At 46.2% G+C, this 14,176-nt stretch overlaps 1 protein-coding gene across 1 annotated transcript in view; it reads left to right on the top strand.

The window, feature by feature from the left end:
• Positions 1–14,176, top strand: part of eva1aa (eva-1 homolog A, regulator of programmed cell death a) — a 189,246-nt gene that overhangs the window by 99,817 nt on the left and 75,253 nt on the right. The window lies entirely within an intron of this gene.

Here is a 14,176-nt window from a genome sequence, read left to right as displayed (position 1 = left end):
TCTCAGTAGAACAGAATAAACATTTTAACATTAGTATAATGCAGGAAGGCCCAATTTATAGTACAATATTTACACGTGTTTTGGGGAAAAGGGGATTATGGGACAAGTGTTTAATTTGTGCAGTTGTTAGCAATCTTAATAAGAGACTGGTAGCAGCTGTTGTGTGTGTGTGTGTGTGTGTGTGTGTGTGTGTGTGTGTGTGTGTGTGTGTGTGTGTGTGCATGCGGGCTAAGGTGCGGAAAGCCGGTGGTCAGTCCAGTTCAAGTGTTCAGCAGTCTGATGGCTTGTAGATAGAAAGTGTCTCTGAGCCTGTTGGTAGCAGGCCTCATGCTCCGTGTGTGTGTGTGTGTGTGTGTGTGTGTGTGTGTGTGTGTGTGTGTGTGTGTGTTCATCTATGTCGATGGGGAGCTGATGTGGATGGCTGCCTATTGATACAACTACGTATGTGGCCTAAGTTTTTCCCGGTCTTTTATCTCTGTCCGTCTGTCTGTCTCTGTCCGTCTGTCTCTCTCTATATTTATCATGTATGTCTGATGTCTGTCTGGTGTTTTGTAGGAGTTGTCTGTCTCTATATTTATCATGTATGCCTGATGTCTGTCTGGTGTTTGTAGGAGTTGTCTGTCTCTATATGTATGATGTATTAGAAGCCTCCTCCACTCTGCCAACCCGGATGTCCTAGCCATGTCTGAATCCTGGCTTAGGAAGACCACCAAAAACTCTGAAATCTCCATCCCTAACTACAACATTTTCAGACAAGATAGAATGGCCAAAGGGGATGGTGTTGCAATCTACTGCAGAGATAGCCTGCAGAGTTCTGTCCTACTATCCAGGTCTGTACCCAATCAATTTGAACTTCTACTTTTAAAAATCCACCTCTCTAAAAACAAGTCTCTTACCGTTGCCGCCTGCTATAGACCACCCTCTGCCCCCAGCTGTGCTCTGGACACCATATGTGAACTGATTGCCCCCCATCTATCTTCAGAGCTCGTGCTGCTAGGTTACCTAAACTGGGACATGCCCCATTCAAGAAATTTAGAACCAGGAACAGATATAGCCCTTGGTTCTCTCCAGACCTGACTGCCCGTAACCAACACAAAAACATCCTGTGGCGTTCTGCATTAGCATCGAACAGCCCCCGTGATATGCAACTTTTCAGGGAAGTTAGAAACCAATATACACAGGCAGTTAGAAAAGCCAAGGCTAGCTTTTTCAAGCAGAAATTTTCTTCCTACAACACAAACTCAAAAAAGTTCTGGGACACTGTAAAGTCCATGGAGAATAAGAGCACCTCCTCCCAGCTACCCACTGCACTGAGGATAGGAAACTCTGTCACCACCGATAAATCCACTATAATTGAGAATTTCAATAAGCATTTTTCTACAGCTGGCCATGCTTTCCACCTGGCTACCCCTACCCCGGTCAACAGCACTGCACCCCCCACAGCAACTTGCCCAAGCCTTCCCCATTTCTCCTTCTCCCAAATCCAGTCAGCTGATGTTCTGAAAAAGCTGCAAAATCTGGACCCCTACAAATCAGCCGGGCTAGACAATCTGGACCCTTTCTTTCTAAAATTATCTGCCAAAGTTGTTGCAACCCCTATTAGTAGCCTGTTCAACCTCTCTTTTGTGTCGTCTGAGATTCCCAAAGATTGGAAAGCAGCTGCGTTCATCCCCCTCTTCAAAGGGGGACACACTCTTGACCCAAACTGCTACAGACCTATATCTATCCTACCCTGCTTTTCTAAGGTCTTCGAAAGCCAAGTCAACAAACAGATTACCGACCATTTCGAATCCCACCGCACCTTCTCCGCTATGCAATCTGGTTTCAGAGCTTGTCATGGGTGCACCTCAGCCACGCTCAAGGTCCTAAACAATATCTTAACCGCCATCGATAAGAAACAATACTGTGCAGCCGTATTCATTGACCTGGCCAAGGCTTTCGACTCTGTCAGTCACCACATCCTCATCGGCAGACTCAATAGCCTTGGTTTCTCAAATGATTGCCTCGCCTGGTTCACCAACTACTTCTCTGATAGAGTTCAGTGTGTCAAATCGGAGGGCCTGTTGTCCGGACCTCTGGCAGTCTCTATGGGGGTGCCACAGGGTCCAATTCTTGGGCCGACTCTCTTCTCTGTATACATCAATGATGTCGCTCTTGATGCTGGTGAGTCTCTGATCCACCTCTACGCAGACAACACCATTCTGTATACTTCTGGCCCTTCTTTGGACACTGTGTTAACAACTCTCCAGATGAGCTTCAATGCCATACAACTCTCCTTCCGTGGACTCCAACTGCTCTTAAATACAAGTAAAACTAAATGCATGCTCTTCAACCGATCGCTGCCTCCACCTGCCCGCCCGTCCAGCATCACTACTCTGGACGGTTCTGACTTAGAATATGTAGACAACTACAAATACCTAGTTGTCTGGTTAGACTGTAAACTCTCCTTCCAGACTCACATCAAACATCTCCAATCCAAAGTTAAATCTAGGATTGGCTTCCTATTTCGCAACAAAGGATCCTTCACTCATGTTGCCAAATATATCCTTGTAAAACTGACCATCGTACCGATCCTCGACTTTGGCAATGTCATTTACAAAATAGCCTCCAATACCCTACTTAACAAATTGGATGCAGTCTATCACAGTGCCATCCGTTTTGTCACCAAAGCCCCATCCATATACTACCCATCACTGCGACCTGTACGCTGTCGTTGGCTGGCCCTCGCTTCACACTCGTCGCCAAACCCTCTGGCTCCAGGTCATCTACAAGACCCTGCTAGGTAAAGTCCCCCCTTATCTCAGCTCGCTGGTCACCATAGCAGCACCCACCTGTAGCACGCGCTCCAGCAGGTATATCTCTCTGGTCACCCCCAAAGCCAATTCCTCCTTCGGCCGCCTCTCCTTCCAGTTCTCTGCTGCCAATGACTAGAACGAACTACAAAAATCTCTGAAACTGGAAACACTTATCTCCCTCACTAGCTTTAAGCACCAGCTGTCAGAGCAGCTCACAGATTACTGCACCTGTACATAGCCCATCTATAATTTAGCCCATACAACTACCTCTTCCCCTGCTGTATTTATTTATTTATATATATTTTTTGCTCCATTGCACCCCATTACTTCTATTTCTACTTGCACTTTCTTCCACTGCAAATCTACCATTCCAGTGTTTTACTTGCTATATTGTATTTACTTCGCCACCATGGCCTTTTTTTGCCTTTACCTCCCTTATCTCACCTCATTTGCTCACATTGTATATAGACATATTTTTCTACTGTATTATTGACTGTATGTTTCTTTTACTCCATGTGTTGTTGTATGTATCGAACTGCTTTGCTTTATCTTGGCCAGGTCGCAATTGTAAATGAGAACTTGTTCTCAACTAACCTACCTGGTTAAATAAAGGTGAAATAAATAAAATAAAAAAATAAATGTCTGATGTCTGTCTGGTGTTTGTAGGAGTTGTCTGTCTCTATATTGATCATGTATGTCTGATGTCTGTCTGGTGTTTTGTAGGAGTTGTCTGTCTCTATATTTATCATGTATGTCTGATGTCTGTCTGGTGTTTGTAGGAGTTGTCTCTCTATATTTATCATGTATGTCTGATGTCTGTCTGGTGTTTGTAGGAGTGGTGCTTGACAGTTTAGTTTCTGCTCTCTGTCTCGACGGAAGAGAGACAGGTTTCGTCTCCGTCTATCCAGCCACCACACCCCCAGGCTAATCCTGAGCTGGCACAATATAATTCGTTAACACACAGACATTCATAGACTAATGGACACATACAGTCACACACACACACAGTCACACACACACACACACACACACACACACACACACACACACACACACACACACACACACACACACACACACACACACACACACGTTGTCCAGATGCCTACTGATCCAGGGATTGATCCATCAGTACCAGGGTCTGGAGCCTCTCAGACTGGACATGTCAGCAGCGACACACGACACACATACACACCAACCCCCAACCACCCCAAATGACAATGCGTGTCCACCTAACCCACACACTCACACACAACCCCCTAATGCTGATCAACCTCTGTCCTGAACCCTGTTTGAATGCTCTACAAGAGCTGTCCAGTATCTATCAGAACAAGAGTTGTCCAGTATCTATCAGAACAAGAGTTGTCCAGTATCTATCAGAACAAGAGTTGTCCAGTATCTATCAGAACAAGAGTTGTCCAGTATCTATCAGAACAAGAGTTGTCCAGTATCTATCAGAACAAGAGCTGTCCAGTATCTATCAATAGAAAAACAGTAGAATTGAGATTTAAGAGTCTTTTTAATCTGTCTGACCCTCCTCGTCTCTACGTTGATATCCAGAGATATAGTGTGTGTTCCTGACCAGTTCCAGAGATATAGTGTGTGATCCTGACCAGCTACAGAGTTATAGTGTGTGCTCCTGACCAGCTCCAGAGATATAGTGTGTGTTCCTGTCCAGTTCCAGAGATATAGTGTGTGATCCTGACCAGCTACAGAGATATAGTGTGTGATCCTGACCAGCTCCAGAGATATAGTGTGTGATCCTGACCAGCTACAGAGATATAGTGTGTGATCCTGACCAGCTCCAGAGATATAGTGTGTGCCCCTGACCAGCTCCAGAGATATAGTGTGTGTTCCTGACCAGCTCCAGAGATGTAGTGTGTGCTCCTGACCAGCTCCAGAGATATAGTGTGTGCTCCTGACCAGCTCCAGCGATGTAGTGTGTGTTCCTGACCAGCTCCAGAGATATAGTGTGTGATCCTGACCAGCTACAGAGATGTAGTGTGTGTTCCTGACCAGCTCCAGAGATATAGTTTGTGCTCCTGACCAGCTACAGAGATATAGTGTGTGATCCTGACCAGCTCCAGAGATATAGTGTGTGATCCTGACCAGCTCCAGAGATATAGTGTGTGATCCTGACCAGCTCCAGAGATATAGTGTGTGATCCTGACCAGCTCCAGAGATATAGTGTGTGCTCCTGACCAGCTCCAGATATATAGTGTGTGATCCTGACCAGCTCCAGAGATATAGTGTGTGCTCCTGACCAGCTCCAGAGATGTAGTGTGTGTTCCTGACCAGCTCCAGAGTGTGCTCCTGACCAGCTCCAGGGTGTGCTCCTGACCAGCTCCAGGGTGTGCTCCTGACCAGCTCCAGAGTGTGCTCCTGACCAGCTCCAGAGTGTGCTCCTGACCAGCTCCAGAGTGTGCTCCTGACCAGCTCCAGAGTGTGCTCCTGACCAGCTCCAGAGTGTGCTCCTGACCAGCTCCAGGGTGTGCTCCTGACCAGCTCCAGGGTGTGCTCCTGACCAGCTCCAGAGTGTGCTCCTGACCAGCTCCAGGGTGTGCTCCTGACCAGCTCCAGAGTGTGATCCTGACCAGCTACAGAGATATAGTGTGTGCCCCTGACCAGCTCCAGAGTGTGCTCCTGACCAGCTCCAGAGATGTAGTGTGTGTTCCTGACCGGCTCCAGAGGTGTAGTGTGTGCTTCTGACCAGCTCCAGATATGTAGTGTGTGATCCTGACCAGCTCCAGAGATGTAGTGTGTGTTCCTGACCAGCTCCAGAGTGTGTTCCTGACCAGCTCCAGAGATGTAGTGTGTGCTCCTGACCAGCTCCAGAGATATAGTGTGTGCTCCTGACCAGCTCCAGCGATGTAGTGTGTGTTCCTGACCAGCTCCAGAGATGTAGTGTGTGTTCCTGACCAGCTCCAGAGATATAGTGTGTGATCCTGACCAGCTACAGAGATGTAGTGTGTGTTCCTGACCAGCTCCAGAGATATAGTTTGTGCTCCTGACCAGCTACAGAGATATAGTGTGTGATCCTGACCAGCTCCAGAGATATAGTGTGTGATCCTGACCAGCTCCAGAGATATAGTGTGTGATCCTGACCAGCTCCAGAGATATAGTGTGTGATCCTGACCAGCTCCAGAGATATAGTGTGTGCTCCTGACCAGCTCCAGATATATAGTGTGTGATCCTGACCAGCTCCAGAGATATAGTGTGTGCTCCTGACCAGCTCCAGAGATGTAGTGTGTGTTCCTGACCAGCTCCAGGGTGTGCTCCTGACCAGCTCCAGGGTGTGCTCCTGACCAGCTCCAGAGTGTGCTCCTGACCAGCTCCAGAGTGTGATCCTGACCAGCTACAGAGATATAGTGTGTGCCCCTGACCAGCTCCAGAGTGTGCTCCTGACCAGCTCCAGAGATGTAGTGTGTGTTCCTGACCGGCTCCAGAGGTGTAGTGTGTGCTTCTGACCAGCTCCAGATATGTAGTGTGTAATCCTGACCAGCTCCAGAGATGTAGTGTGTGTTCCTGACCAGCTCCAGAGTGTGTTCCTGACCAGCTCCAGAGATGTAGTGTGTGCTCCTGACCAGCTCCAGAGATATAGTGTGTGCTCCTGACCAGCTCCAGCGATGTAGTGTGTGTTCCTGACCAGCTCCAGAGATGTAGTGTGTGTTCCTGACCAGCTCCAGAGATATAGTGTGTGATCCTGACCAGCTACAGAGATGTAGTGTGTGTTCCTGACCAGCTCCAGAGATATAGTTTGTGCTCCTGACCAGCTACAGAGATATAGTGTGTGATCCTGACCAGCTCCAGAGATATAGTGTGTGATCCTGACCAGCTCCAGAGATATAGTGTGTGATCCTGACCAGCTCCAGAGATATAGTGTGTGATCCTGACCAGCTCCAGAGATATAGTGTGTGCTCCTGACCAGCTCCAGATATATAGTGTGTGATCCTGACCAGCTCCAGAGATATAGTGTGTGCTCCTGACCAGCTCCAGAGATGTAGTGTGTGTTCCTGACCAGCTCCAGGGTGTGCTCCTGACCAGCTCCAGGGTGTGCTCCTGACCAGCTCCAGAGTGTGCTCCTGACCAGCTCCAGAGTGTGCTCCTGACCAGCTCCAGAGTGTGCTCCTGACCAGCTCCAGGGTGTGCTCCTGACCAGCTCCAGGGTGTGCTCCTGACCAGCTCCAGAGTGTGCTCCTGACCAGCTCCAGGGTGTGCTCCTGACCAGCTCCAGGGTGTGCTCCTGACCAGCTCCAGGGTGTGATCCTGACCAGCTACAGAGATATAGTGTGTGCCCCTGACCAGCTCCAGAGTGTGCTCCTGACCAGCTCCAGAGATGTAGTGTGTGTTCCTGACCGGCTCCAGAGGTGTAGTGTGTGCTTCTGACCAGCTCCAGAGATGTAGTGTGTGATCCTGACCAGCTCCAGAGATGTAGTGTGTGTTCCTGACCAGCTCCAGAGTGTGCTCCTGACCAGCTCCAGAGTGTGCTCCTGACCAGCTCCAGAGTGTGCTCCTGACCAGCTCCAGAGTGTGCTCCTGACCAGCTCCAGGGTGTGCTCCTGACCAGCTCCAGGGTGTGCTCCTGACCAGCTCCAGGGTGTGCTCCTGACCAGCTCCAGGGTGTGCTCCTGACCAGCTCCAGAGTGTGATCCTGACCAGCTACAGAGATATAGTGTGTGCCCCTGACCAGCTCCAGAGTGTGCTCCTGACCAGCTCCAGAGATGTAGTGTGTGTTCCTGACCGGCTCCAGAGGTGTAGTGTGTGCTTCTGACCAGCTCCAGAGATGTAGTGTGTGATCCTGACCAGCTCCAGAGATGTAGTGTGTGTTCCTGACCAGCTCCAGAGTGTGCTCCTGACCAGCTCCAGAGTGTGCTCCTGACCAGCCCTCTCCTGCCGGGATTGAACGATAAGCACCTTCTCGGTCACAAAGCGTGCAATGACAGCGAAACGCAGTCTGCTGTCTGTCCCGCCTCCCGGTACAATTTGTGCGCCCTTGGCTTGGTTGCAGTCAAATTTCTTTACATGGAGGGGAGAGAGCATGTTGCCTGTCAATTTGCAGGTCCCATGTAATGTAGGGATGAGCAGAAATCCACTTCGCCTAATTATGGTTTTCTGGCACATAATTATTTATATTTTTTTGCGTGTTTCTCAGAGCCAGCCACACGGAGTCGTGGCACATAGGCTATTTACTGTACTTTGATTGACAACTGAACAGCAAGTGTTGAATAGTTCATAAAAGGTGTCAAACTGACTGAATAAAGTCAATCTCAAATATCCCTTTGCCATTCATAAATCATGCAATGTGGTTATATTTCTATGGTATCACAGTGGGAGAAGTAAACCATAGGATTTCCTAGGTTTCGTTTCCTAGGATGTCAGGGCTTGCCTAACCGAAAGTAGCAGAAGTAAAATAAATGTCTGAAACTAGATCCACTACAGTGAGGGAAAAAAGTATTTTATCCCCTGCTGATTTTGTACCTTTGCCCACTGACAAAGAAATTATCGGTCTATAATTTTAATGGTAGGTTTATTTTAACAGCGAGAGACAGAATAACAACAATAAAATCCAGGAAAACGCATGGCAAAAATGTTATAAATTGATTTGCATTTTAATGAGGGAAGGGAGTGCTCCTAATCTCAGCTTGTTACCTGTATAAAAGACACCTGTCCACAGAAGCAATCAATATATCAATCAGATTCCAAACTCTCCACCATGGCCAAGACCAAAGAGCTCTCCAAGGATGTCAGGGACAAGATTGTAGACCTACACAAGGCTGGAATGGGCTACAAGACCATCGCCAAGCAGCTTGGTGAGAAGGTGACAACAGTTGGTGCAATTATTCGCAAATGGAAGAAACACAAAATAACTGTCAATCTCCCTCGGCCTGGGGCTCCATGCAAGATCTCACCTCGTGAAGTTGCAATGATCATGAGAACGGTGAGATCCTCAGACCCCTTGTGAGACCATATGCTGGTGCGGTTGGCCCTGGGTTCCTCCTAATGCAAGACAATGCTAGACCTCATGTGGCTGGAGTGTATCAGCAGTTCCTGTAAGAGGAAGGCATTGATGCTATGGACTGGCCCACCCGTTCCCCAGACCTGAATCCAATTGAGCACATCTGGGACATCATGTCTCGCTCCGTCCACCAACGCCACGTTGCACCACAGACTGTTCAGGAGTTGGCGGATGCTTTAGTCCAGGTCTGGGAGGAGATCCCTCAGGAGACCATCCGCCACCTCATCAGGAGCATGCCCAGGCGTTGTTACATTTTAGTCATTTAGCAGACGCTCTTATCCAGAGCGACTTACAGTAGTGAATTCATACATTTCATACAATTTCATACATTTTATTTGCTGTGCTGGACCCCCGTGGGAATCGAACCCACAACCCTGGCGTTGCAAACACCATGCTCTACCAACTGAGCTACAGGCACGTGGAGGCCACACACACTACTGAGCCTCATTTTGACTTGTTTTAAGGACATTACATCAAAGTTGGATCAGCCTGTAGTGTGGTTTTACACTTTAATTTTGTGTGTGACTCCAAATCCAGACCTCCATGGGTTGATAAATTGGATTTCCATTGATTATTTTTGTGTGATTTTGTTGTCAGCACATTCAACTATGTAAAGAAAAAAGTATTTAATAAGATTATTTCATTCATTCAGATCTAGGATGTGTTATTTTAGTGTTCCCTTTATTTTTTGGAGCAGTGTATATTCCGCTTATGGTCATATTCAGGATAAACTGTTTACATGCACCTTTGATATCCCGCTCACGAGTATCCCTGTATCCATGAATAAACACAATATTCCTCATTGAAGTTCATATGGGTTAAATGGAATAGTAACTGAAAGATGGACATTGACTGTATGTCTATAACCTCTAACATATAGAATTATATACTATTAGCTGTAGGTCTATAACCTCTAACATATAGAATAATATACTATTAACTGTAGGTCTATAACCTCTAACATATAGAATTATATACTATTAACTGTAGGTCTATAACCTCTAACATATAGAATTATATACTATTAACTGTAGGTCTATAACCTCTAACATATAGAATTATATACTATTAACTGTAGGTCTATAACCTCTAACATATAGAATTATATACTATTAGCTGTAGGTCTATAACCTCTAACATATAGAATTATATACTATTAACTGTAGGTCTATAACCTCTAACATATAGAATTATATACTATTAACTCCTGCAGAATTATGCATTTCTTTCAGTAAAATGATACAACAAATGTTATTTTTGTCTCGGGAACAGGAGTGGAGAAACATGATTTCTTTCTTTCAGCATCGAATGTGTGTGTAATGTGTTATCTTTGACACTGTTATGCAAGCAGACAGTATTTCAACCACATAGTGATGACCAACAGAAGACTTGTTTTCATCCTTCTCTAAGCTTGTTATTTCTCTAAATGTCATTTGGACATTTTGCACAGGACCAATCTTTCCACTGTTTTGAAGTTATTGCGTTTTCCCCCGGTCCCTAAACGAAACAGACAACTTTACCGCTGTTAACTAGATTACTAATGCATTCATTCTATCGATGTAAGACATTATTCTGGTGAGGACTACTGTAATTATTCTTCTGGGGCAACAAGTTAGGCTATGACAGAAGAGAAGCTGCATGTATCTAACTCTAGTTGACAAACAAATGGCCTACCAAATGTCGGAAGTTACACTAAACAAAATATAAACGCAACATGTAAAGTGTTATTTCTCTCAAATGTTGTGCACAAATTTGTTTACATTCCTGTTCGTGAGCATTTTGTTCTTTGCCAAGATAATCTATCCACTTGCCAAGTGTGGCATATCAAGAAGCTGATTAAACAGCATGACACTCACAGGTGCACCTTGTGCTGGGGACAATAAAAGGCCACTCTAAAATGAGATTCTCTGGTCTGATGAAACCAAGATGGCCTGAATGCCAAGCGTCATGTCTGGAGAAAATCTGGCACCATCCCTACGGTGAAGCGTGGTGGTGGCAGTATCATGCTGTGGTGATGTTTTTCAGCGGCAGGGACTGGGAGACTAGTCAGGATCGAGGGAAAGATGAACAGATCAAAGTGCAGAGAGATCGCAATTGCCAGGTCGCAATTGTAAATGAGAACTTGTTCTCAACTTGCCTACCTGGTTAAATAAAGGTGAAATAAAAATAAATAAATAAAATCCTTGATGAAAACCTGCTCCAGAGTGCTCAGGACCTCAGACTGGGTTGAAGGTTCACCTTCCAACAGGACAACGACCCTAAGCACACAGTCATGACAACACAGAAGTGGCTTCGGGACAAGTCTCTGAATGTCCTTGAATAGCCCAGCCAGATCCTAGACTTGATCCCGATTGAACATCTCTGGAGAGACCTGAAAATAGCTGTGCAGCGACACTCCAAACATTTCTTGCAAACATTTCTAAAAACCTGTTTTTGCTTTGTCATTATGGGGTACTGTGTGTAGATTTATGAGGGAAAAAAACTATTTTATCCATTTTAGAATATGGCTGTAATGTAACAAAATGTGGAAAAAGTTAAGGGGTCTGAATACTTTCCGAATACACTGTACCAGACAAAGAAATTAATTAATACATAATAGACTAACCGGGTGACTCCAAGTGAAAGCTATGATCCCTTATTGATGTCACTTGGTCAATCCACTTCAGTCAGTGTAGATGAAGGGGAGGAGACAGGTTAAAGAAGGATTTTTAAGCATTGAGACTATTGAGACATGGATTGTGTATTCGTTCCATTTGGAAAGTGACTGGTCAAGACAAAATATTTAACTACCTTTGAAAGGGGTATGGTAGTAGGAGCCAGGCGCACCAGTTTGAGTGTGTCAAGAACTGCAACGCTGCTAGGTTTTTCATGCTCAACAGTTTCCCGTGTGTATCAAGAATGGTCCACCACCCAAAGGACATCTAGCCAACTGGACACAACCGTGGGAAGCATTGGAGGCAACATGGGCCAGCATCCTTATGGAACGCTTTCGACACCTTATAGAGTCCATGCCCCAACGAATTGAGGCTGTTTTGATTACGAAATGGGGTGCAATTAAGTATTAGGAAGGTGTTCCTAATGTTTTGTACATTTAGTGTATATGGAAGCAGTTTAGTGCCAAACAAATCGGTAAAATAGCAGAAAGACAAAATCATGTTTCATCAAATAATTGCTTTATTCATTTTTCTGATACCTAATGGGGTCCTAATGTTCAATATCAAATAGATCAATTATCTTTTTATCTTATTATCTTTGGTGTGACCATCTTAAAACAATTCCATATGACGTTAGCAGTAAAACTGTATATAACATTAAATAAGACTTCTTGGTAACAATGAAGTACTTTACTGTGATTGTTGCCAATGAAATGGTCAAAAAGAAACAAAAATAGCTTCTTAGCAAAGAGCAATTTCTCAAGCAAGAATTCTGATAGGACTGTCTGGAAATTGTCTAAGTGGGGAGGGGAAAACTGAAAAGTAGCTGTTATTGGCAGAGAGGTTTGGAACTCTTTCTTGTTGGTCTATTAACTCATTTACTGCCTGGTGATGTCACCAGGTAGGCCAAAACTCCATACCACCAAACAGCTTTTACACTAAAAGCACATCATCATCATTTACACAATTTCACAATATTATTTCAACCTCATACTGCACTGTGGAAATTTGACTGCACTGTGCCTTTAATCTCAAGAGAAGACAGGTTAAAGATTAAAAATGTTTTATATTTTCTTACTTAGAAAATAGTCCTGATCATTCCTGAGGGGATAGACTCATTCCTTAGCAATAACAATGCCGTAAATGGCCTGGAATGAGTCATCAGTCTCCCCACAGATCACACACCCACACACACACACACACACACTCACTTCCTGTCCCAGACCTCCCCTTCACACAAGGTGACCCTTTTTGGTTCTATGTAGCAACCCTTTCTTCTAGCATATACTTTACACCAGTGTAACCACCTCATCTAGTTCCCTGGGTCCCTAGTCTCCAGTCCTGAGCCTGTAGGTCTTAGTCTCTGGTGCTAACCTCCAGCCTGGAGGCCTTAGTCTCTGGTGCTAACCTCCAGCCTGGAGGCCTTAGTCTCTGGTGCTAACCTCCAGCCTGGAGGCCTTAGTCTCTGGTGCTAATCTCCAGCCTTAGTCTCTGGTGCTAATCTCCAGCCTTAGTCTCTGGTGCTAATCTCCAGCCTTAGTCTCTGGTGCTAACCTCCAGTCTTAGACTCTGGTGCTAATCTCCAGCCTGGAGGCCTTAGTCTCTGGTGCTAACCTCCAGTCTTAGTCTCTGGTGCTAATCTCCAGCCTGGAGGCCTTAGTCTCTGGTGCTAATCTCCAGTCTTAGTCTCTGGTGCTAACCTCCAGCCTTAGTCTCTGGTGCTAACCTCCAGTCTTAGTCTCTGGTGCTAACCTCCAGTCTTAGTCTCTGGTGCTAACCTCCAGCCTGGAGGCCTTAGTCTCTGGTGCTAACCTCCAGCCTGGAGGCCTTAGTCTCTGGTGCTAACCTCCAGTCTTAGTCTCTGGTGCTAACCTCCAGCCTGGAGGCCTTAGTCCCTGGTGCTAATCTCCAGTCTTAGTCTCTGGTGCTAATCTCCAGCCTGGAGGCCTTAGTCTCTGGTGCTAACCTCCAGCCTGGAGGCCTTAGTTTCTGGTGCTAACCTCCAGTCTTAGTCTCTGGTGCTAACCTCCCGTCTTAGTCTCTGGTGCTAATCTCCAGCCTGGAGGCCTTAGTCTCTGGTGCTAACCTCCAGTCTTAGTCTGGTGCTAATCTCCAGCCTGGAGGTCTTAGTCTCTGGTGCTAATCTCCAGTCTTAGTCTCTGGTGCTAACCTCCAGTCTTAGTCTCTGGTGCTAACCTCCAGCCTTAGTCTCTGGTGCTAACCTCCAGCCTGGAGGCCTTAGTCTCTGGTGCTAACCTCCAGTCTTAGTCTCTGGTGCTAATCTCCAGCCTGGAGGCCTTAGTCTCTGGTGCTAACCTCCAGTCTTAGTCTCTGGTGCTAATTTCCAGCCTGGAGGCCTTAGTCTCTGGTGCTAATCTCCAGTCTTAGTCTCTGGTGCTAATCTCCAGTCTTAGTCTCTGGTGCTAACCTCCAGCCTTAGTCTCTGGTGCTAACCTCCAGCCTGGAGGCCTTAGTCTCTGGTGCTAACCTCCAGCCTGGAGGCCTTAGTCTCTGGTGCTAATCTCCAGTCTTAGTCTCTGGTGCTAATCTCCAGCCTGGAGGCCTTAGTCTCTGGTGCTAACCTCCAGCCTGGAGGCCTTAGTTTCTGGTGCTAACCTCCAGTCTTAGTCTCTGGTGCTAATCTCCAGTCTTAGTCTCTGGTGCTAACCTCCAGTCTTAGTCTCTGGTGCTAACCTCCAGTCTTAGTCTCT

The sequence above is a fragment of the Salmo trutta genome, chromosome 35 (assembly GCF_901001165.1).
Source record: "Salmo trutta chromosome 35, fSalTru1.1, whole genome shotgun sequence".
NCBI classification, from domain to species: domain Eukaryota; kingdom Metazoa; phylum Chordata; class Actinopteri; order Salmoniformes; family Salmonidae; genus Salmo; species Salmo trutta.
Note: the sequence above shows the minus strand (reverse complement) of the source record. Positions and strands in the feature narration are given on the sequence as shown.